General features: G+C 48.9%; 1 protein-coding gene and 1 non-coding gene across 4 annotated transcripts in view; both read right to left on the bottom strand.

Annotated features, from left to right (window-relative positions):
* The window catches only part of FCHSD2 (FCH and double SH3 domains 2), a 349063-nt gene that overhangs the window by 223683 nt on the left and 100358 nt on the right, over positions 1-25022 (bottom strand). The gene's annotated exons all lie outside the window — the stretch shown is intronic.
* Positions 6281-6352, bottom strand: TRNAT-AGU (transfer RNA threonine (anticodon AGU)). Its single transcript has one exon. It is a non-coding gene; the product is annotated as a tRNA-Thr (tRNA).

Here is a 25022-nt window from a genome sequence, read left to right as displayed (position 1 = left end):
GGTCACCTAGTCCAACCCCCTGCACAATTAAGGAACTTCACAAATACTGCCCCCTAAATTCACAGGATCCTCATTGCTGTCAGATGGCCCTCTATTCTCTGCTTAAAAACCTCCAAGGAAGGAGAGCCCACCACCTCCCGAGGAAGCCTGTTCCACTGAGGAACCACTCTAACTGTCAGGAAGTCCTTTTTAGTCATAGAATCATGGAGTTGGAAGGGATCTCCAGGGTCACCTAGTCCAACCCCCTGCACAGTTCAGGAAACCCACAAATACCTCCCCCTACATTCACAGGATCTTCATTGCTGTCAGATGGCCATCTAGCCGCTGCTTAAAAACCTCCAAGGAAGGAGAGCCCACCACCTCCCGAGGAATCCTGTTCCACTGAGGAACTGCTCTAACTGCCAGGAAGTTCTTCCTAATGTTTAGCTGAAAGCTCCTGTTGATTTAATTTCAACCCGTTGGTTCTAGTCTGACTTTGGGCACAGAAAACCAAGTACGCCATTCTCTGTACTCTGGCCATTAAAAAAAAAACAACAACAACCAAAACCCAATACAGATGAAATTACACAAAGGCTGTCGTTTGTTGACAGTGACGTTTCTAAATTCTGAAGACCTTCAGTGTACCAGCTCAACAGACCAAAACTGTCAGTGAAAGGCACCCTCCTTCCTGAAGGGCAAAAACAAATTTCCACCTGAAACATCCTTGGAAAAACAAACACGAACAGGTAAAGACGGATTTCTCCCCGGGAACAAAACACATCAGAGGAATCCAGCACTGCTGGAGGTAGGGAGAGAAGTACATGATGCCCTCAACATCTTAGTTTTTTTAGCTCTATAGGCAGGCTGCTGGTTATTTAAACCCGAAAAGATAGAGGGAAAGAAGGATTAAGTGAATGTATCTTTTGGAAATCAGTGCCTTCCACTGTCGGTTCTAGGATCGGACAGGGGATTAAGTAAATCTGCAATTCTTCTTCTTCTTATCTGGGAGAACCGGGTTTGATTCCCCACTCCTTCACTTGCAGCTGCTGGAACGGCCTTGGGCCAGCAGAGGTTGTCCTTAAAAGGGCAGCTGCTGTGAGAACTCTCTCAGCCCCACCCACCTCACAGGGTGTCTGTTGTCAGGGAGAAAGATAAAGGAGATTGTGAGCCGCTCTGAGACTCTGAGATTTGGAGTATAAATCCAATGTTGTCGTCGTCGTCTTCTTGATTGATGGCGTTTTGCTAGCAACGTGTGGAAGCACCAAGATGAGATCAGCTCTGTGAGACGAAATCAATGGGTTATATCTAGTTCAACATCCTCTTTTGCACAGTGACCAAGGAGGGCCCAGAAGTAGGACACAGAGGTCAAAAGTTCCTCCTTTTGAAAGCTGATATAGTGCAGTAATTACAGTATCTGACTGGGGTCTTGGAGACCAAGGTTCGAATGCCCCGTCTGCCATGGAAGTTTGCTGGGTGGTGTTGGCCAATCATACATACTCAAGCCTAGCCTATCTCGCAAGGTTGTGAGGATCAAATGAAGGCGGGAGTAATACTGTAAACCAGTCTGGGTACCCCACTGGAGAGAGAGAGATGCAGTGTAAATGTAGTAAATAAAAAATGAGTTCAAAAATTTGTCGCTGAAGATGGAGGTGCCGTTAATTGGTTATCTGTTATCACTTTCCCACCACGAATCTGTCAAATCCCCTTTAAAATTTGACTGAACTGGCCGTCACTAAATCCTGCAGCAGCGAGTGCCACAAATTAACTGCTCTGAATTAAGAAGTGGTTTGGTGGTCTCAAAGCCACCAAGTTTGGTGTAGGGGTTAAGTGAGCCGACTCCTATCTGGAAGAACCGGGTTTGATTCCCCACTCCTCTAAACACATGTACTGATGTGACCTTGAGTCAGTCACAAGTTCTCGCAAAGCTGTTCCTCTCAAGAGCAGTTTCTGTCAGGGCTCTCTCAGCCCCACCTACCTCACATGGTGTCTGTTGTGGGAAGGGAAGGGAAAGGGGATTGAAAGCTGCTCTGAGAATCCTTCAAGTAGTAAAGGGTGGGATATAAATCCAATTCCTTCCTTCCTGCCTCCCTCCTCCTCTTCTTCCACCTTGCTGGATTCAAATCCAGCCCCTGATTCATCTCTTCCTTTTTTGCTGCTGCGGCTGCTGTAAGGTGAAGTAACATTTCCACCAAACTGTCCACCAAGGTCTCTTTCCAATCAACAGCAGCATATACTTTTTTAAAAAGTTATTTATAGGTTCTGTAAGGCTTCTGAGGTCTTTGGCAGAACGTCGACGCTAACGAGGATCACGATGACTCTCATTCCAGAGGGCCGCATGAGCACGGGGTCATGCACAGAAGTGATTCTTCAAAACCTCTTCTTTTCCGAAAGCGCTTCCAAGCGCCACGCTTTTGGCTTCTCCTTACGCTGTTTCTGTCTCCTCTATTCCCAGTGGGTTACCAGCTTCACGGTGGGCGCCCGGAGATCTCCTGGAATTACAAGCTGTCTACAGTTACAGAGTTCAGTTCCCCTGGAGAAAACTGCACAGCTTCAGAGGGGCAGACTCCAAAGGCATCACGTCTCCACTGATCTGCCTCCCCCAAGACCATCTCAAATTTCCCAAGACGGAGTTGGCAGCCCTAACTCAGAAGGAAGTATTGATAAGTACGGGTTAGCTATTGCTTACCAGATTCGCTTCAAGGTGCTGGTTATTACCTTTAAAGCCCTATATGGCCAGGGGCCTGCATACTTTAGGGACAGTCTTTCCCCACACGTGTCTCACTTTGCTCGGGGTTGCAAAACCTGATCTCGATCCCCAGCATCAAAGAGGCCAGGCTCAAGACAACCGGAGCCAAGGCTTTTTCTGTTGCGGCTCCTGCCTGGTGGAACAAGCTGCCGGAGGAGGTTAGGGCCCTGTGAGAGCTTTCACAGTTCCGCAGGGCCTGCAAAACGGCGCTCTTCAGCCAGGCGTTTTTGAATTAAAATCGACAGCAACAGGAAGGCAGAAACTAATCCATCTGGGACCATCTGAAACATCATATCGTGACTGGGGATCTTTTTCTTATACGACAACCAGCAGAAATACGTGAAGAATAAAATCTAAACATCGATGGAGTTGGTAGTATCCGCCATCTTTCATACATATCTGATCCAATAGCACCCCACCAATTGTTTTATTTAATTGCTTTATATGTTTTAATTATTAAATTAATTACTTGTATTAATTAATTACTTGTATTTTTATCAAGACAGGAGTCTGGATTAGATGGACCCTCACTGGTCTGATGCAGCAGGGCTCTTCTGATGTTCTTCTCGGGGGAAGGTCTCAGCCTCTCTGCCCTGTTGTTGGCCCTCCAGAGGAACTGGTTGGCCCCTGTGTGAGATAGGAGGCTGGGCTAGATGGACCTCCCTGGTCTGATCCAACAGGGCTCTTCTGAGGTTCTTCTCAGGGGAAGGCCTCGGCCTCTCTGCCCTGTTGTTGTCTCTCCGGAGCAACTGGTTGGCCACTGTTTGAGACAGGAGGCTGGACTAGATGGACCCTCACTGGTCTGATCCAGCAGGGCTCTTCTGATGTTCTTAACAGGGGAAGACCTTGGCCTCTATGCCCTGTTGTTGGCCCTCCAGAGGAACTGGCTGGCCACTGTTTGAGACAGGAAGCTGGACTAGATGGGCCATCACTGGTCTGATCCAGCAGGGCTCTTCTGATGTTCTTAACAGGGGAATGCCTCGGCCTCTATTCCCTGATGGGCCACTGGGTTGATCCAACAGGGCTCTTCTTATCAGAGGAACACCTTAGCCTCTCTGTGATGTTGTTGGACCTCCAGAGGAACTGGTTGGCCAGTGTGTGAGACAGGATGCTGGACTGGATGGACCCTCACTGATCTGATCCAGCAGGGCTCTTCTGATGTTTTCATCAGGGGACAGCCCTGGTCTCTACGCCCTATCGTTGGACCTACAGGTGAACTTAGTTGGTCAGTGTTCGAGACAAAACATTGGACTGGATCCAGGAGAGCTCTTTTGATGTTCTTATGAGATCAGAGGGGAATGACAACGGGATTCCTCTGTCTGCATGCCAGCCAGATCTCAACCGGCTCCCTGACGCCGGAATTGCAACGGGCACCCTCAACAACATGCCTCGCAGCACCAGTGTTTTTACAACATGTGCGTAGGAGTCGGTGCGGGGAAGTCCCTTGTCTCTTTCACTCCCAGGAACCCAGCATTGGTACTAATGTTCCACCTAGCCTTTCCATGCCAGGCTTGGAATATGGCGAGGGCAAGTACCGACAGGAGAGTCTCGAGGCATGGGTTCGACTCTGGGCACTCCTTGTACCCATCCTGGCACCTCAGAGGCGGAGACCTTCCCTTGAATTGTGGTAAACCTTTATTGCACGAAAAAAAAGTGCACATCGGGGAACAGCAGAAGGAATATCCCGCTTCCAACAGCTGGATCACACCCTCACCCATTACATTCAGTAGGGGAGGGCACACTTTTTAAACGTCAAAATAAATCCCAAGACCGACTGAGGTGCGAAGAGAAAGTAAGCCTTCTCCTGCCACCTCCCAGCACTGTTTCCACAAACAGGATCCGCGTGCACGTGGTGCATCGGAAATAGAAAATTAAACACCGAATTCAACAGAACGAAGCCCGGCCCTTAAAATACAGTGTCGGAAGGACAGCTTAAGACAGGCTTAGTTTTTATGCTCACGAGTTACTATAGTAGCTCTGTAGCTTGACAAAAGGAGCTGAGAAAGGCGGTAAACCGGACACTATCTCGTCTCACAGAAAGAGGTGCCAAGAGTAGGAAGGTCTCTCTGTTTGGATTGGATAAGCATATGGAGCAGAAGTTCATCAGTGGCTATTAGCCACAGCATACTGTTGGAACTCTGTGTCTGGGGCACTGATGCTCTGTATTCTTGGTGCTTGCGGGGGCTCAGTGGGAGGGCTTCCAGTGTCCTGGCCCCACTGATGGACCTCCTGATGGCACCTGGTTTTTTTTGGCCATTGTGTGACACAGAGTGTTGGACTGGGAGGGCCACTGGACTGATCCAACATGGTTTCTCTTACATTCTTCTGCCTAGGGCACTGATGCTGTGTATTCTTGGTGCTGGGGGGGGGCACAGTGGGATGTCTTCTAGTGTCCTGGCCTCACTGATGGACCTCCTGAGAGCACCTGGGTTTTTTGGCCACTGTGTGACTGGATGGGCTATTGGTCTGATCCCACATGGCTGTTCTTATGTCTGGGACAGGGATGCTCTGTATTCTGGGTGCTTGGGGGGGCACAGCGGGAGGGCTTGTAGTGTTCTGGCTCCACTGGTAGACCTCCTGATGGCACCTGGGTTTTTTCTGACACAGAGTGTTGGACTGGATGGGCCACTGGCCTGATCCAACATGGCTTCTCTTATGTTCTTATGTGACACAGAGTGCTGGACTGGATGGGCCATTTGCCTGATCCAACAGGGCTTCTCTTATGTTCTTATGTCTGGGGCAGTGATGCTCTATTCTTGGTGCTTGTGGGGGGGCACAGTGGGAGGGCTTCTAGTGTCCTGGCCCCACTCATGGACCTCCTGATGGCACTTGGGGGTTTTTTACATGGAGCGTTGGACTGGATGGGCCATTGGCCTGATCCAACATGGCTTCTCTTATGTTCTCCACAAAAGACTATTTCAAGCAAAATGGACTCTATTTTTTGGTCAACATTTCTGACTGCTTCATACCTCCTATTACTCAAACTTAGTAAGTAAGAGGAAGCTTCCAAAAGCAGGGCACAAGATTACAATCAAAACCAATTTCTTAGAAGGGGCTGGAAAGAAAACCCAAAGTCATCTTTATGCTAAGGTATTTAATAAAAAGCTTTGTTTGCCATCCATCCACCCATCCATCCAGCTACCTACATCTGAAAGCTTTCATATGAATATATGAAGCTGCCTTCTACTGAGTCAGACCCTGGGTCCATCAAAGTCAGTATTGCCTACTCAGCCTGGCAGCGGCTCTCCAGAGTCTCAAGCGGAGGTTTTTCACGCCTATTTGCCTGGCCCCTTTTTAGCTGGAGATGCCAGGGATTGAACCTGGGACCTTCTGCTTCCCAAGCAGAAGCTCTACCACTGAGCCACAGCCCCATTCACGGCTCTCCAGCTGAGATTATTCACGCCTATTTGCCTGGATCCTTTTTAGCTGGAGATGCCGGGGATTGAACCTGGGACCTTCTGCTTACCAAGCAGATGCTCTATCACTGAGCCACAGCCCCATTCACGGCTCTCCAGCTGAGTTTATTTACGCCTAATTGCCTGGATCCTTTTTAGCTGGAGATGCCGGGGATTGAACCTGGGACCTTCTGCTTACTAAGCAGATGCTCTACCACTGAGCCACAGCCCCATTCATGGCTCTCCAGGGTCTCAAGCTGAGGTTTTTCATGCCTATTTGCCTGGACCCTTTTTAGTTGGAGATGCCGGGGATAGAACCTGGGACCTTCTGCTTCCCAAGCAGATGCTCTACCACTGAGCCACAGCCCCATTCATGGCTCTCCAGGGTCTCAAGCTGAAGTTTTTCATGCCTATTTGCCTGGACCCTTTTTAGTTGGAGATGCCGGGGATTGAACCCGGGACCTTTGATTGAGCCTGGGACCTTTGCTTACCAAGCAGATGCTCTACCACTGAGCCACCGTCCCTCCCCTAGATCCAGATTTATTTTCAGTACATTTGTATGCCAACTGAAATAACACATAAGCATACCATGCGTAGTCTGTGTGTCCTGACCTGGATGACCCAGGATAGCCCAGTCTCTTCTGAAATGGCCTTGGGTCAGCCAGAGCTCTCTTCTCTGGGAGAACCGGGTTTGATTCCCCACTCCTCCACTTGTAGCTGCTGGAACAGCCTTGGGTCAGCCATAGCTCTCTTATCTGGGAGAACCGGGTTTGATTCCCCACTCCTCCACTTGTAGCTGCTGGAACGGCCTTGGGTCAGCCATAGCTCTCTTATCTGGGAGAACCAGGTTTGATTCCCCACTCCTCCACTTGCAGCTGCTGGAATGGCCTTGGGTCAGCCGTAGTTCTCTTATCCGGGAGAACGAGGTTTGATTCCCCACTCCTCCACTTGCAGCTGCTGGAATGGCCGTGCGTCAGCCATAGCTCTCTTATCTGGGAGAACTGGGTTTGATTCCCCACTCCTCCGCTTGCAGCTGCTGGAATGGCCTTTGGTCAGCCATAGCTCTAGCAGAGGTTGTCCTTGAAAGGGCAGCTTCCATGAGAGCTCTCTCAGCTCTACCCACCTCACAGGGTGTCTGATGTGGGGGAAGAAGATTAAAGGAGATTGTAAGCCGCTCTGAGACTGATTCAGAGAGAAGAACGTGGTATAAACCTGCAGTCTTCTTCGTTGTCGTCTTCTTTAAGTTATGAACAGATAATCTGTTTTCTTTCTAGCTTTTAACTGTTCACTGAGGTTAATGAAAACTCAAATCAGAATTTTCAAACAATGAGAGTCTTTCACAAGAAAGTATTTTCATTTACTGCAGATATTTTACTTGTTTTTTTGTTAATTTTATTTGTTTTTTGTTAAGCAATAAAAATTAGAAATAAATTTAAACAGTTAAAAAAATAAAGACGAAGAGGGATATCTGGAATCTAACTTCCAATGATAGCTTTTAAAGGTCCCCAAATACCTTAAACAGAGAGTCTCGTGGCTCAGAGTGGTAAAGCTGCAGTACTGCAGTCCAAGCTCTGCTCACAACCCAAATTCAATCCTGGCAGAAGCTGGGCTCAGGTAGCCGGCTCGAGGTTGACTCAGCCTTCCATCCTTCCGAGGTCGGTCAAATGAGTACCCAGCTTGCTGGGGGTAAAGCACAGATGACTGGGGAAGGCAATGGCAAACCACCCCGTAAAAAATCTGCCGTGAAAACGTGATGCGACGTCAACCCAGAGTCGGAAACGACTGGTGCTTGCGCAGGGGACTGCCTTTACCTTTAATACCTTAAACAAAGCACTTGGCTACTACTGAACTTTGGATTTTATATTCACAATGTCAGAAGTATCCAAAATATCAAACCCATGAAACGACACGACGCTGTCAGAAAGGCATCTTTAATTAATGTGCTCTCTCTCTCACTCAGCTCTTAGCGCCTCTTCACGGTATGAGGCGAATGTGCATGCTGTGGATACACAAGTTTTCCTTCCTCAAGCAAACACATGTCGTACGGATGGCAGAGGCAATAAAATGACAGTGCACAGCAGCACTCCCTTTGCAGGGGTCGGCCATTCATGTGTTGCGCACTTGTTTAAAACACCCAACAGGGTCCCCAAACATCAAACTTTTTAAATACTAAAACAGCATTTGCAACGTATATGCAAAATATTTAACAATGCAATGAAAACATAACAGGCATGAAAACACAACACAACCAGGGACACAAGAAGAAGAAGAAGATATTGGATTTATATCCCGCCCTCCACTCGGAAGAGTCTCAGAGCGGCTCACGATCTCCTTTACCTTCCTCCCCCACAACAGACACCCTGTGAGGTAGATGAAGATATTGGATTTATATCCCGCCCTCCACTCCGAAGAGTCTCAGAGCGGCTCACAATCTTCTTTACCTTCCTCCCCCACAACAGACACCCTGTGAGGTAGATGAAGATATTGGATTTATATCCCGCCCTCCACTCCGAAGAGTCTCAGAGCAGCTCACGATCTCCTTTACCTTCCTCCCCCACAACAGACACCCTGTGAGGTAGATGAAGATATTGGATTTATATCCCACCCTCCACTCCGAAGAGTCTCAGAGCGGCTCACAACCTTCCTCCCCCACAACAGACACCCTGTGAGGTAGATGAAGATATTGGATTTCTATTCCGCCCTCCACTCCGAAGAGTCTCAGAGTGGCTCACAATCTCCTTTACCTTCCTCCCCCTCAACAGACACCCTGTGAGGTGGGTGGGGCTGGAGAGGGCTCTCACAGCAGTTGCCCTTTCAAGGACAACCTCTGCCAGAGCTATGGCTGACCCAAGGGCATGCTAGCAGCTGCAAGTGGAGGAGTGGGGAATCAAGAGGTGCAAGAGGGGTTGTGTCGAACGAAACAAAACAAAACCATCTTCAGTTGGTGGAAGACAATGACAGAGCAAAAGAGACCAATCTCCCTGGGGAGGAAGCTCCGAAGTTCTGGTATCGTCACAGGCAAGAAGGCCCTTTCTTGGGTTGCCACCTGTTTAGCCTCAAGTGGCAAAGGCATTCACAGCAGGGACTCAGAGAGGACAGGTAGGCTTGGATGGGAGACGGTGGCCTCAAGGTATGATGGTCGTAAGGCATAAAGGGCTATAGAGGTCAACATTTGCACCTTGTGTTGACCTGAAAGCATGCTGGATCAGGCCAATGGCCCATCCAATCCAACACTCTGTGTCAGAGAGTGGTCAAAAAACCCAGGTGCCATCAGGAGGTCCACCAGTGGAGCCAGGACACGAAGCCCTGCCACTGATGTCCCCCAAGCACTAAGAATAGAGAGCATCTCTGCCCCAGACATAAGAACATAAAAGAAGCCATGTTGGATCAAGCCAATGGCTCATCCTGTCCAACACTCTGTTACACAGTAGCCAAAACACAGGGGCCACCAGGAGGTCCACCAGCATGGCCAGAACTCCAGAAGCCCTCCCACTTTTTCCTCTCCAAGCATCAAGAGTAGAGACATCACTGACCCAGACTTAAGAACATAAGAGAAGCCATGTTGGATCAGGCCAATAAACCATCCAGTCCAACACTCTGTGTCACATAGTAGCCAACAAAACCAGGTGCCATCAGGACGTCCACCAGTAGGGCCAGAACTCCAGAAGCCCTCCTACTGTGATCCCCCAAGCACCAAGAAGACAGGGCATCTCCACCCCAGACATAAGAACATAGAAGAAGACATGTTGGATCAGGCCAATGGCCCATCCAGTCCAACACTCTGCGTCACACAGTGGCCAAAAAAACCAGGTGCCATCAGGAGATCCAACAGTGGAGCCAGGACACTTGAAGCCCTCCCACTGTTGCTCCTCCCCGCCCCCTCATCACCAAGAAGACAGAGTATCACTTGCCCCAGGACAGAAGAGTTCCATCTATACCATGGCTAAGAGCCACTGATGAACAAGACTGGAGTTACATGACCCCTGAGACCCACTCCAGTCAACATTGTGAACCAAGTGTCACTTCTGGACAGTTTTCAAGAGCAGCCCCACATAGAGCACAGTGGTAGCATAACACTAGCAGACAGTGCTAGTGTAACACCAGCAAAGCCACAATGAACGATTGCCTCTTCCTAGAAGAACAAGGGAACCACTCATACAGGAGGTCGAAGGTACAGATGGTCACGTGCATTCCTCATGAGAAATCTAGTATGTACATATTCACTGCAACATACTATTAACTAAAACGTCCCTTCTCTGAAACACTCAGCTGTTGGCTGAATCCTGGACCCCAGTTTGCTAAAGTCTATAATCACAGAATAACAGAGATGGAAGGGGTCACAGAGGCCATTTAGTCCAACCCCTGGCTCAGTGCAGGATCCCAAACAAGTGTTTATCCACCTGCTGCTTAAAGACTGCCAGTGAACATAAGAACATAAGAGGCCAATGGCCCATCCAGTCCAACACTCCGTGTCACACAGTGGCCAAAAACCCAGGTGCCATCAGGAGGTCCATCAGTGGGGCCAGGACACTAGAAGCCCTCCCACTGTGCCCCCCCCCAAACACCAAGAATACAGAGCATCACTGCCTCAGACTTAAGAATATAAGAGAAGCCATGTTGGATCAGGCCAATGGCCCATCCAGTCCAACACTCCGTGTCACACAGTGGCCAAAAACCCAGGTGCCATCAGGAGGTCCACCAGTGGGGCCAGGTCACCAGAAGCCTTCCCACTGTGCCCCCCCCCCAACACCAAGAATACAGAGCATCACTGCCTCAGACTTAAGAATATAAGAGAAGCCATGTTGGATCAGGCCAATGGCCCATCCAGTCCAACACTCCGTGTCACACAGTGGCCAAAAACCCAGGTGCCATCAGGAGGTCCACCAGTGGGGCCAGGTCACCAGAAGCCTTCCCACTGTGCCCCCCCCCCAAACACCAAGAATACAGAGCATCACTGCCTCAGACTTAAGAACATAAGAGAAGCCAAGTTGGATCAGGCCAATGGCCCATCCAATCCAACACTCTGTGTCACACAGTGGCCAGAAAAACCAGGCGCCATCAGGAGGTCCCCCAGAAGGGCTAGAAGCCCTCCCACTGTGCCACTCCCCAAGCACCAAGAACACAGAGCATCACTGCCCCAGACAGAGAGTTCCATCTATACTCTGTGGCTAATAGCCACTGATGGACCTCTGCTCCATATTTTTATCTAATCCCCTCTTGAAGCCGGCTATGCTTGTGGCCGCCACCACCTCCTGTGGCAGTGAATTCCATGCGTTAATCACCCTTTGGGCGAAGAAGGACTTCTTTTATCCTTTCTTACCCGACATTTCAAAATGTCCGACAAATCAAAAGCGAGGGGGCGCTCACCGCCTCCCGAGGAGGCCGTTCCCCGCTGCTGAACCGCTCTTAATGTAAAAAAATAAAGAAAATCCTCCTAATAGCCGGCCGGTGCCTTCCCACCTGTAATTTAAACCCATTATTGTCAGTCCTCTCCTCTGCTGCCTCCAGGGACAACTCCCTGCCCTCCTCTCAGTGACGGCTGTTCAAATACTTATTGTACCTTTTTTCAAAAAAGGAAAATGTGCATGCCACTTTCTGGGAAAACTGTTCAAAGCAAGCAGCTCACCAAAGAAAGGCACAATACAAATCAATCATAACAAAACCATGCTCCTTCAGTTAGTCCAGCCATCTTGGGCATTCAACAAGGCAAAACGATACCAGTCCTGATCCAAGCTCTCTTCTGAGTAGCCGTGCAAAGAACTGAAGTTTTCCATATTTTATCTATAGACTGCTTCCCGCGTAGGAACTGTATAGACTGCTTCCTTCCTGATCCAAGCTCTCTTCTGAGTAGCCGTGCAAAGAACTGAAGTTTTCCATATTTTACCTATAGACTGCTTCCCGGGTAAGAACAAAGCAGAAACAATCTCCTCCTCCAAAAAAAATGTAATGTGGGAATGAGTCTTACACCGAAGGTTATGCATACTATTGCACACTATGTATACTATGCAAACTAATTTTGGTAACTTGCGTGAATTACACAGGTCATCTAATTCTGAACATCTGCTCTTGTGCATAACTCACGCTGTTCCTACCAATCTTCAAGTACGTGAAGGGCTGTCATATACAGGATGGTGTGGAATTGTTTTCTGTGGCCCCAGAAGGTAGGACCAGAAGCAGTGAGTTGAAATGAAATCAAAAGAGTTTCCGTCTCAACATGAGGAAGAACTTCCTGACCGTTAGAGCGGTTCTTCAGTGGAACAGGCTTCCTCGGGAGGTGGTGGGCTCTCCTTCCTTGGAGGTTTTTAAGCAGAGGCTAGATGGCCATCTGACAGCAATGAGGATCCTGTGAATTTAGGGGGTAGTATTTGTGAAGTTCCTGCATTGTGCAGGGGGTTGGACAAGATGACCCTGGAGGTCCCTTCCAACTCTGATTCAAATTTTGGTAACTTGCATGAATTACGCAGGTCACCCAAATCTGAACGTCCGCTCTTGTGCATAATCCATGCTGTTCCTACCAATCACAGGGAAGGGCCAAGCAGCTATGCAAAACTCCAACGCCAGACCACCGGAAATGTCATTCAGCCACCCACCTGGCTCCTGAGATTTCACTAGACACTTCCCACACACTTTCAAACAAATCACGACGAACAGGAGGGCCGGTGGGAGGTGGAATTTAAGCTCTTCAACTGAGCTTCACGGGACAATCTGACTTCTACCCCAATGTCACAAAGCTATGGACCTTCTGCGCTTGGGTAGAACCAAATAAGATCATGGCATCCAGCCCCATCACACCTTGGCAAACAGAAGGGGAAGACACAGAAGTAGTGACAGACTTCACATTTCTGGGATCCAAGATCACTGCAGATGGTGACTGTTGCCATGAAATTAAAAGACGTTTGCTCCTTAGGAGGCCAGTTATGGCAAACCTGGGCAGTATAATAAAAAGTAGGGACATCACCCTGCCAAGAAAAGTCCGTATAGTCAAAATGATGGTCTTCCGAGTAGTAATGTATGGCTGTGAGAGCTGGACCATAAGGAAGGCCGAGCGCAGAAGAATAGATGCTTTTGAGATGTGGTGCTGGAGAAGAATCTTGAGAGTCCCTTGGCTGCAAGAAGATCAAATCCTAAGGGAAATCAACCCAGAGTGTTCCCTGGAAGGTCAGATGCCGAAGCTGAAGCTCAAATACTTTTGCCACCAAATGAGAAGGGAGCACTCACTGGAGAAGACCCTGATGCTGGGAAAGACAGAAGGCAAAAGAAGAAGGGGACGGCAAAAGAGGAGATGGCTGGACAGCGTTACCGATGTAACAAACACAAATTTGAGCAGACTTTGGAGGATGGTGGAAGACAGGAGGGCCTGGCGTGACTTTGTCCATGGGGTTGCAAAGAGTCAGACTCGACTGTGCGACTGAACAACAACAAAGGAACCAAAGCATGCACGCAGCCTTCCTTATCCAAGGAGCAATCCACTTTCTCCTCCAACTTGAGCTCTGGGGTGGTATTATTTGTACAATCCTTCCCAGATCAGGGAATAGTATGGAAATCTGAGTGAGCAGACAAAAAAAGTCCATCCAAGTCCAAAGCTAACATACTATATTTATCCTGAGCAGTTTTCTTAAAAAAAAAAAATTTGTTTACATATATCCTGTCTTTCTTCCCAATGGGATAAGAGGTAGGGCTCTCTTGTGAATTAAAAATTGGTTAAATGACAGGAAGTGAAATGTAGGAACAAATGGACGGATCTCATAATGGAGGGAAGTAAGCAGTGGGGTCCCACAAGGAATGGCGGCTGGTATTATTTAATCTATTCAAGAAGTTATCTGGAACCCGTGGCCAAGTTTGCAGATGACACAAAATTATTCAGGAGAACCAAGGCTGAGGCAAAGCTTCTCTGGTCCTGGCCCCACGGGTGGACCTCATAAGAACATAAGAGAAGCCATGTTGGATCAGGCCAATGGCCCATCCAGTCCAACACTCTGTGTCACATAAGAACATAAGAGAAGCCCTGTTGGATCAGGCCAGTGGCCCCTCCAGTCCAACACTCTGTGTCACATAAGAACATAAGAGAAGCCACGTTGGATCAGGCAAGTCGCCCATCCAGTCCAACACTCTGTGTCACATAAGAACAGAAGAGAAGCCACGTTGGATCAGGCCAGTGGCCCATCCAGTCCAACACTCTGTGTCACATAAGAACATAAGAGAAGCCATGTTGGATCAGGCCAGTGGCCCATCCAGTCCAACACTCTGTGTCACAAAAGAACATAAGAGAAGCCATGTTGGATCAGGCCAATGGCCCCTCCAGTCCAACATTCTGTGTCACAAAAGAACATAAGAGAAGCCATGTTGGATCAGGCCAATGGCCCCTCCAGTCCAACACTCTGTGTCACAAAAGAACATAAGAGAAGCCATGTTGGATCAGGCCAATGGCCCATCCAGTCCAACACTCTGTGTCACATAAGAACATAAGAGAAGCCATGTTGGATCAGGCCTATGGCCCATCCAGTCCAACACTCTGTGTCACATAAGAACATAAGAGAAGCCATGCTGAATCAGGCCAATGGCCCATCCAGTCCAACACTCTGTGCCACAAAAGAACATAAGAGAAGCACTGTTGGATCAGGCCAATGGCCCATCCAGTCCAACACTCTGTGTCACATAAGAACATAAGAGAAGCCATGTTGGATCAGGCCAGTGGCCCATCCAGTCCAACACTCTGTGTCACAAAAGAACATAAGAGAAGGCATGTTGGATCAGGCCAATGGCCCCTCCAGTCCAACATTCTGTGTCACAAAAGAACATAAGAGAAGCCATGTTGGATCAGGCCAATGGCCCCTCCAGTCCAACACTCTATGTCACATAAGAACATAAGAGAAGCCATGTTGGATCAGGCCAATGGCCCATCCAGTCCAACACTCTGTGTCACATAAGAACATAAGAGAAGCTATGTTGGATCAGGCCAATGGCCCATCCAGTCCAACACTCTGTGTCACAAAAGAACATAAGAGAAGCCCTGTTGGATCAGGCCAATGGCCCCTCCAGTCCAACACTCTGTGTCACAAAAGAACATAAGAGAAGCCATGTTGGATCAGGCCAGTGGCCCATCCAGTCCAACACTCTGTGTCACAAAAGAACATAAGAGAAGCCATGTTGGATCAGGCCAACGGCCCATCCAGTCCAACACTCTGTGTCACAAAAGAACATAAGAGAAGCCATGTTGGATTCAGGCCAATGGCCCATCCAGTCCAACACTCTGTGTCACAAAAGAACATAAGAGAAGCCATGTTGGATTCAGGCCAATGGCCCATCCAGTCCAACACTCTGTGTCACAAAAGAACATAAGAGAAGCCATGTTGGATTCAGGCCAATGGCCCATCCAGTCCAACACTCTGTGTCACAAAAGAACATAAGAGAAGCCCTGTTGGATCAGGCCAATGGCCCATCCAGTCCAACACTCTGTGTCACAAAAGAACATAAGAGAAGCCATGTTGGATCAGGCCAGTGGCCCATCCAGTCCAACACTCTGTGTCACAAAAGAACATAAGAGAAGCCATGTTGGATTCAGGCCAATGGCCCATCCAGTCCAACACTCTGTGTCACAAAAGAACATAAGAGAAGCCATGTTGGATCAGGCCAATGGCCCCTCCAGTCCAACACTCTGTGTCACAAAAGAACATAAGAGAAGCCATGTTGGATCAGGCCAATGGCCCATCCAGTCCAACACTCTGTGTCACAAAAGAACATAAGAGAAGCCATGTTGGATCAGGCCAATGGCCCCTCCAGTCCAACACTCTGTGTCACACCTCCTGATGGCATATGGCAGGGGTCTTCAAACTACGGCCCGCGGGCCAGATGCGGCCCGCTGAGGACGTTTATGCGGCCCGCCTGTTATGGCAAAATCAGACCGGAAGTGACGTTCGACCTAAACTCGCGTTAGCAACGCACACTTCCGGCACTGGGCTGAGGCGGCGGAGACAGAGTATGAGGTGATACCGAGGTGAAGTGAGTTCCCAGGCCGGGCTGTGTGGTGTGGGGAAGGGAGAGAGATGCCGAAGACGGAGAACTGACGGCCCGCGGCCTTGTACAGTAACGGCAGTCCGGCCCTCCAACAGTCTGAGGGACAGTGAACTGGCCCCCTATTTAAAAAGTTTGAGGACCCCTGGCATATGGTTTGGACTGGATGGGTCACTGGCTGGATCCAACATGGCTTCTCTTATGTTCTCTCAATCACACAGCAGAACTAATGAGCCAAGCCTATCTCCCATTCTAGTGCCATAGAATGGTTTTAAAACCGAAATAAGTAAATTATATGTTTTATATGTTTTATTGGATTGATTGTATTATACGATGTTGTGAGCCGCCCTGAGTCCGCTTGCGGAGAGGGCGGGATATAAATTGAAATATATATATTGGCTGAGGCTCCTCTCCCTCCTGATCCCCTGGGGAAGGAAGGAAAGAGCCAGAGCTTCCTTTGCCCAGTTCCCAGATCGCATGGGAGGGATACAAAGAAAGCACCTTTAAGACCAACAAGTGCTAATGTTTTAAGGTTTTTTTTTTAAAAAAATCTTTGTCATTGTCTGTGTCCTTTATAACGTTTATATCTCTGCTACCTAATCTTAAATAGGAACACACACAGCCCGACCCAATAAGATCTCATTTATGACAGTCCGGCCCTCATAACAAATGAGTTTGACACCCCTGGGCTAAATGATGTGAACCAACAAACCCTTATTGAAAGAGGGGACTTTTCGCTTTCTTCTTTTACATTCCTCTTCTACTCTTAGGGAACTTTCCCGGAAAACTTCAGAAATATTCCCACATCGAATGCATGCACACACACGAATACGTAGCCTATTTGTCTACGGAGCCATATCTGTTTGAAGATTTTTATCTCCGTGTTTTGTGAAAAATAACTGGCCCTCGGGGTAAGCTTTTTAAAAAAAACCGGCACAGATAACTTGGCAACAGTGCTCCACGCATCTGCATACGGAGTGAACATCTGCAACATACAAGCGTTTTGCGGCCAACAGCGATGAATAAAGCAGTTAAGAAAAGTATTCACTCTCTGCCTGCATCGCATACCTCTTCTCACCCCAATGCTGCGCTTCTGGGATCCTGGCCAATTTCGCTATTTAATTAAAATCTACTCCACTCTCAATTCTCCCTCAATAACTGATTTACCATCTCAGTTGGTCGTAAAGGGAATCTCATTAGGCGGATGGAGCCTCCACAGAATTCCCAGATGCTACGATAGGATGACTCTGAATGAGGAGGCAACCTGAATGCTGCCTTGTTCGCAGGAAGACGCAGATAGGTCATTCACCCTTTGAAGCGCGGTCTTTTCCGAAGAAGACGACGACGACGAAGGAGAAGGAGAAGAAGAAAGAGAAGAAGGAGGAGAAGGAGAAGAAGGAGGAGGAGAAGTAGAAAGAGAAGGAGAAGAAGGAAGAGAAGAAGAAGGAGGAGAAGGAGAAGAAGGAAGAGAAGAAAAAGGAGGAGAAAGAGAAGGAGAAGAAGGAGGAGGAAAAGAAGGACGAGAAGGAGAAGGAGAAAGAGAAGGAGAAGAAGGAAGAGAAGAAGGAGGAGGAGGAGGAGAAGTAGAAAGAGAAGGAGAAGAAGGAGGAGAAGGAGAAGAAGGAAGAGAAGAAGGAGGAGGAGGAGGAGAAAGAGACGGAGAAGGAGGAGGAGGAGAAGATGGAAGAGAAGAAGGAGGAGGAGAAGGAGGAGGAGGAGAAAAAGGAGAAAGAGAAGGAGAAGAAGGAAGAGAAGGAGGAGGAGGAGAAGGAGGAGACAACTGCAGATTTATATCCTGCCTTTCTCTCTGAATCAGAAACTCAGAGCAGCTTACAATCGCCTATATCTTCTCCCCCCACAACAGACGACCTGTGAGGTGGGTGGGGCTGAGAGAGCTATACCAGCAGCTGCCACTTCTAGGACAACTCCTACAAGAGCTATGGCTGACCCAAGACCATTCCAGAAGCTGTAAGTGGAGGAGATGATGATATTGGATTTATATCCCGCCCTCCACTCTGAATCTCAGAGTGGCTCACAATCTCCTTTATCTTCCTTCCCCACAATAGACACCCTGAGAGGTGGGTGGGGCTGGAGAGGACTCTCATAGAAGCTGCCCTTTCAAGGACAACCTCTGCCAGAGCTACGGCTGACCCAAGGCCATTCCAGCAGCTGCAAGTGGAGGAGTGGGGAATCAAACCCAGTTCTCCCAGATAAGAGTCTGCACACTTAACCACTACACCAAACTGGTGGGTACCTTATTTATTTATTTTTATTAATTTGTATTTTGCCCTTTCCTGCAAACGGGCTCAGGGTGGATAACAACAAAAGTTAAAACAATTAAAAACTACAAATTAAAACCATAAAATACAATGAAACAAATAACATATACGTCACGCTGGGCGCATTCTATATATCAGTGCAGCAGTAGGCCCAGAGATGGAATAACAAATTAAGATTAAAATCAGATAGCCTCATGATAGATAACATCCCTCCTAGGATGTGGGGTGGTGGTGGTAAAAGCCATCAAGTCGCAGCTAATCTGTGGTGACTCCATAGCCTTTTTTATCAGTCATAAGAACATGAGAAGCCATGTTGAATTAGGCCAATGGGCCATCCCAATCCAACACTCTGGGTCACACAGTGGCCAAAAAACCCCCAGGCGCCATAAGGAGGTCCATCAGTGGGGCCAGGGAAGAAGAAGATGATGAAGACAACAACCTCACAAAGTGTCTGTCGTGGAGAGGAAGGGTAGGCGATTGTAAGCCACTCTGAGGGGCTTACATTCTGTTCTACTACTTCTAAATAACAGTGTCTATGGTATATGTGGAATATGGATCAAGTACTAGCATAAAATCTCATGCAAGATCTAAACCAGGGGTGTCAAACATGCGGCCCAGGGGCTGAATCAGGCCCCCAGACGGCTCCTATCAAGCCCTCAAGCAACTGGCTGTCATCTACTTTCTTCTTTTTTCTTAAATAGGTACACTGAGGGAAGATTTCAGAAGAAGACCGTAGATTTATACCCCACCCTTTCCTCTGAATCAGAGTCTTAGAGTGGCTTACAATCTCCTTTATCTCCTTCCCCCACAAGGGACACCCTTGTGAGGTGGGTGGGGCTGAGAGAGCTCTCCCAGAAGCTGCCCCCCTTTCAAGGACAACTCCTGCAAGAGCTCTGGCTGACCCCAAGGCCATTCCAGCAGCTTCAAGTGGAGGAGTGGGGAATCAATCCCGGTTCTCCCAGATGAGAGAGCTCTGGCTGACCCAAGGCCATTCCAGCAGCTGCAAGTGGAGGAGTGGGGAATCAAACCCGGTTCTCCCAGATAAGAGAGCTCTGGCTGACCCAAGGCCATTCGAGCAGCTGCAAGTGGAGGAGTGGGGAATCAAACCCGGTTCTCCCAGATAAGAGAGCTCTGGCTGACCCAAGGCCATTCCAGCAGCTGCAAGTGGAGGAGTGGGGAATCAAACCCGGTTCTCCCAGATAAGAGAGCTCTGGCTGACTCAAGGCCATTCCAGCAGGTGCAAGTGGAGGAGTGGGGAATCAAACCCGGTTCTCCCAGATAAGAGAGCTCTGGCTGACCCAAGGCCATTCCAGCAGCTGCAAGTGGAGGAGTGGGCAATGAAACCTGGTTCTCCCAGATAAGAGAGCTCTGGCTGACCCAAGGCCATTCCAGCAGCTGCAAGTGGAGGAGTGGGCAATGAAACCCGGTTCTCCCAGATAAGAGAGCTCTGGCTGACTCAAGGCCATTCCAGCAGGTGCAAGTGGAGGAGTGGGGAATCAAACCCGGTTCTCCCAGATAAGAGAGCTCTGGCTGACTCAAGGCCATTCCAGCAGGTGCAAGTGGAGGAGTGGGGAATCAAACCCGGTTCTCCCAGATAAGAGAGCTCTGGCTGACCCAAGGCCATTCCAGCAGCTGCAAGTGGAGGAGGGGGGAATCAAACCCAGTTCTCCCAGAGAAGAGAGCTCTGGCTGACCCAAGGCATTCCATCAGCTGCTAGTGGAGGAGTGGGGAATCAAACCCGGTTCTCCCAGATAAGAGAGCTCTGGCTGACCCAAGGCCATTCCAGCAGCTGCAAGTGGAGGAGTGGGGAATCAAACCTGGTTCTCCCAAATAAGAGAGCTCTGGCTGACCCAAGGCCATTCCAGCAGCTGCAAATGGAGGAGTTGGGAATCAAACCTGGTTCTCCCAGATAAGAGAGCTCTGGCTGACCCAAGGCCATTCCAGCAGCTGCAAGTGGAGGAATGGGGAATCAAACCCGGTTCTCCCAGATAAGAGTCCGTTCACTTAACCACAGCACCAAACTGGCTCTCAGAGGACACACGTTCACCCCTTCTGCCTGTATAAGGTTTAAGAGCCTCTGTTAATGCTGCTCACGGCTTAAGGTAGCTTATCATTGAGAAGGATCACCCCGTATCCCGCACAGATTAGGAAACTCCGGGTAATTAAATTGATATTCTGTTACTGAGACAAAACAAAGAATGCTAATACCAGACGTTTCACACAGGCGCAGCTTTGACAAAGCAAGGAAATAAAAACCAAACATATGGCTACTATCTATTGGCAGCAAGACAAAAAAGATTAGCCCTCATTGAAAATCAAATCCAGCGTAAGCCTGAAGAACGGCATCGGGATGCCTGAATAATGCTCCACCTCTAGGAAGTAGGTAACACAGAAGGCAGTTAGATCTTTCAGTCCAGGAGCATGGAATAGACAGAACTCGCTGTCTGGGGCAAGTGAGGCTCTGTCTTCTTGGTGCTGGGGGCGGGGGAACAACGATGGGAGGGCTTCTGGAGTTCTGGCCCTGCTGGTGGACCTCCTGATGGCGCCTGGTTTTTTGGCCACTGTGTGACACAGAGTGTTGGACTGGATGGGCCATTGGCCTGATCCAACATGGCTTCTCTTAGGTTCTTATGTGACACAGAGTGTTGGACTGGACGGGCCATTGGCCTGATCCAACATGGCTTCTCTTAGGTTCTTATGTGACACAGAGTGTTGGACTGGACGGGCCATTGGCCTGATCCAACATGGCTTCTCTTAGGTTCTTATGTGACACAGAGTGTTGAACTGGATGGGCCATTGGCCTGATCCAACATGGCTTCTCTTAGGTTCTTATGTGACACAGAGTGTTGGACTGGACGGGCCATTGGCCTGATCCAACATGGCTTCTCTTATGTTCTTATGTGACACAGAGTGTTGGACTGGACGGGCCATTGGCCTGATCCAACATGGCTTCTCTTATGTTCTTATGTGACACAGAGTGTTGGACTGGATGGGCCACTGGCCTGATCCAACATGGCTTCTCTTATGTTCTTATGTGACACAGTGCTGGACTGGATGGGCCACTGGCCTGATCCAACAGGGCTTCTCTTATGTTCTTATGTGACACAGAATGTTGGACTGGATGGGCCACTGGCCTGATCCAACATGGCTTCTCTTATGTTCTTATGTGACACAGAGTGTTGGACTGGATGGGCCATTGGCCTGATCCAACATGGCTTCTCTTATGTTCTTATGTGACACAGAGTGTTGGACTGGATGGGCCACTGGCCTGATCCAACATGGCTTCTCTTATGTTCTTATGTGACACAGAGTGTTGGACTGGAGGGGCCACTGGCCTGATCCAACATGGCTTCTCTTATGTTCTTACGTGACACAGAGTGTTGGACTGGAGGGGCCACTGGCCTGATCCAACATGGCTTCTCTTAGGTTCTTATGTGACACAGAGTGTTGGACTGGATGGGCCACTGTCTTGATCCAACATGGCTTCTCTTAGGTTCTTATGTGACACAGAATGTTGGACTGGATGGGCCACTTGCCTGATCCAACATGGCTTCTCTTATGTTCTTATGTGACTCAGAGTGTTGGACTGGATGGGCCATTGGCCTGATCCAACATGGCTTCTCTTATGTTCTTATGTGACACAGAGTGTTGGACTGGACGGGCCATTGGCCTGATCCAACATGGCTTCTCTTATGTTCTTATGTGACACAGAGTGTTGGACTGGACGGGCCATTGGCCTGATCCAACATGGCTTCTCTTATGTTCTTATGTGACACAGAGTGTTGGACTGGATGGGCCACTGGCCTGATCCAACATAGCTTCTCTTACATTCTTATGTGTGGGATAGTAATGCTCTGCTCTGTATTCTTGGTGCTTGGGAGGCAACAGTGGGAGGGCTTCTGGAGTTCTGGCCCAACTGATGAACCTCCTGATGGCCCCTGGGTTTTGGCCGCTGTGTGACACACAGTATTGGTTTGGATGGGCCATTGGTCTGATTCAACATGGCTTCTCTTATGTTCAAGAGTTTCATGGTACGAGCTTTTGAGTGTCAAAACTCCCTTCACTGGACACAGTAGAGTAAAAATGTAGATCCGCCCCCAGCACCAAGAAGACAGAGCCCTTATCCTTTTTCACATTCCTACCACACTGCTAGGAAAGACAGAAGGCAAAAGAAGAAGGGGACGGCAAAAGAGGAGATGGCTGGACAGCGTTACTGATGTAACAAACACGAATTTGAGCAGACTTCGGAGGATGGTGGAAGACAGGAGGGCCTGGCGTGACTTTGTCCATGGGGTCGCCAAGAGTCGGACTCGACTGTGCGACTGAACAACAAAACCTGACAAAGAGAGTGCTGACTCTAAGAGGCTCACGACCTGAAACTATTTTGGGCTCCTAAAGTGCTACTGGGCTCGAATCTAGCTCTTCAACCGCAGACCCTTCTGAAACTATCTTCATAAAGAGCGTCAGCAGTATCTGGAGGAGAAATGATCACAGAAACTGACATATGCCAAGCTCCGAGAAGGGAAGCAGGCAGTCAAAGAGCCAGTCTGGTGTACTGGCTAAGAGAGGCGGAGTCTAATTTGGAGAACCGGGTTTGATTCCTGACTCCTCCCCCATATATAGCCAGCTATGTGGCCTTGGGTCAGTCATGTTCTCTCAGAGCTCTCTCGGCCTCACCCGCCTCACGAAGTGTGTGTCATGTGGAGAGGAAGGGTAGGCGACTGTAAGCCACTCTGAGTAGCTTACGTTCTGTTCTACTACTTCTTCTAAATATCAATGTCTATAGCATATGTGGAATATGGCTCAAGTACTAGCATAAAATCACACGTAAGATCTAAACCAGGGGTGTCAAACAAGAGGCACGGAGTTCAAATCAGGCCCCCGAAGGGCTTCTATCAGGCCCTCGAGCAACTGGCTGCCACCCGCTTCCTCCTCCCTCTCTCTTGCTTCTTTTCTGCATCACAGCTTGTTTTGCCGGGCTTGCTCAATTGCACAGGAGCTACAGTGCAAAGCCTCTACTTTCTCCATAGGCTGAGGCTCCTCCCTTGGGGAGGAAACAGGGAAGGCAGAGCTTGTTTTTCCAGGCTCTTTCAATCACACAGCAGAGTTACTGAGCCAAGCCTCTCTTCCTTCTATTGGCTGAGGCACCTCCCCCTCCTGGTCCTCTGGGGAAGGAAGGAAAGAGCCAGAGCGTCCTTTGTCCAGTTCCCTGAATCCCATGGGAGAAATACAAAGAAAGCACCCTTAAGACCAACGAGTGCTAACGTTTTAAGAACGTTTTAAGTTATTTTTTAAAAAATCTTTACCTGTGCTTGTGTTCTTTATAAAATTTGCATTTCTGCTACCTAAGCTCTCTGCTACCTAAGCAGAGAGCATGTTTGGTGTGGAGAGCATGTTTGGTGTAGTGGTTAAGTGTGCGGACTCTCATCTGGAAGAACCAGGTTTGATTCCCCACTCCTCCACTTGCACCTGCTAGCATGGCCTTGTGTCAGCCATAACTCTGGCAGAGGTTGTCCTTGAAAGGGCAGCTGCTGTGAGAGCCCTCTCCAGCCCCACCCACCTCACAGGGTGTCTGTTGCGGGGGAGGAAGGTAAAGGAGATTGTGAGATGCTCTGAGACTCTTCGGAGTGGAGGGTGGGATATAAATCCAATATCTTCATCTACCTCACAGGGTGTCTGTTGTGGGGGCGGAAGGTAAAGGAGATTGTGAGCCACTGTGAGACTCTTCGGAGTGGAGGGCGGGATATAAATCCAATAATTCATCTACCTCACAGGGTGTCTGTTGTGGGGGAGGAAGGTAAAGGAGATTGTGAGCCACTGTGAGACTCTTCAGAGTGGAGGGCGGGATATAAATCCAATATCTTCATCTACCTCACAGGGTGTCTGTTGTGGGGGGGGGAAGGTAAAGGAGATTGTGAGCTGCTCTGAGACTCTTCGGAGTGGAGGGTGGGATATAAATCCAATATCTTCATCTACCTCACAGGGTGTCTGTTGTGGGGGGGGGAAGGTAAAGGAGATTGTGAGATACTCTGAGACTCTTCGGAGTGGAGGGTGGGATATAAATCCAATATCTTCATCTACCTCACAGGGTGTCTGTTGTGGGGGAGGAAGGTAAAGGAGATTGTGAGCCGCTCTGAGACTCTTCGGAGTGGAGGGCGGGATATAAATCCAATAATTCGTCTACCTCACATGGTGTCTGTTGTGGGGGAGGAAGGTAAAGGAGATTGTGAGCCGCTCTGAGACTCTTCAGAGTGGAGGGCAGGATATAAATCCAATATCTTCCTCTACCTCACAGGGTGTCTGTTGTGGGGGAGGAAGGGAAAGGAGATTGTGAGCCTCACTGAGACTCTTCGGAGTGGAGGGTGGGATATAAATCCAATATCTTCATCTACCTCACAGGGTGTCTGTTGAGGGGGAGGAAGGGAAAGGAGATTGTGAGGCACTCTGAGACTCTTCGGAGTGGAGGGCGGGATATAAATCCAATATCTTCATCTACCTCACAGGGTCTCTGTTGTGGGGGGGGGGGAAGATAAAGGAGATTGTGAGCCGCTCTGAGACTCTTTGGAGTGGAGGGCGGGATATAAATCCAATATCTTCATCTACCTCACAGGG

The sequence above is a fragment of the Heteronotia binoei genome, unplaced genomic scaffold, assembly GCF_032191835.1.
Source record: "Heteronotia binoei isolate CCM8104 ecotype False Entrance Well unplaced genomic scaffold, APGP_CSIRO_Hbin_v1 ptg001309l, whole genome shotgun sequence".
NCBI lineage: Eukaryota > Metazoa > Chordata > Lepidosauria > Squamata > Gekkonidae > Heteronotia > Heteronotia binoei.
Note: the sequence above shows the minus strand (reverse complement) of the source record. Positions and strands in the feature narration are given on the sequence as shown.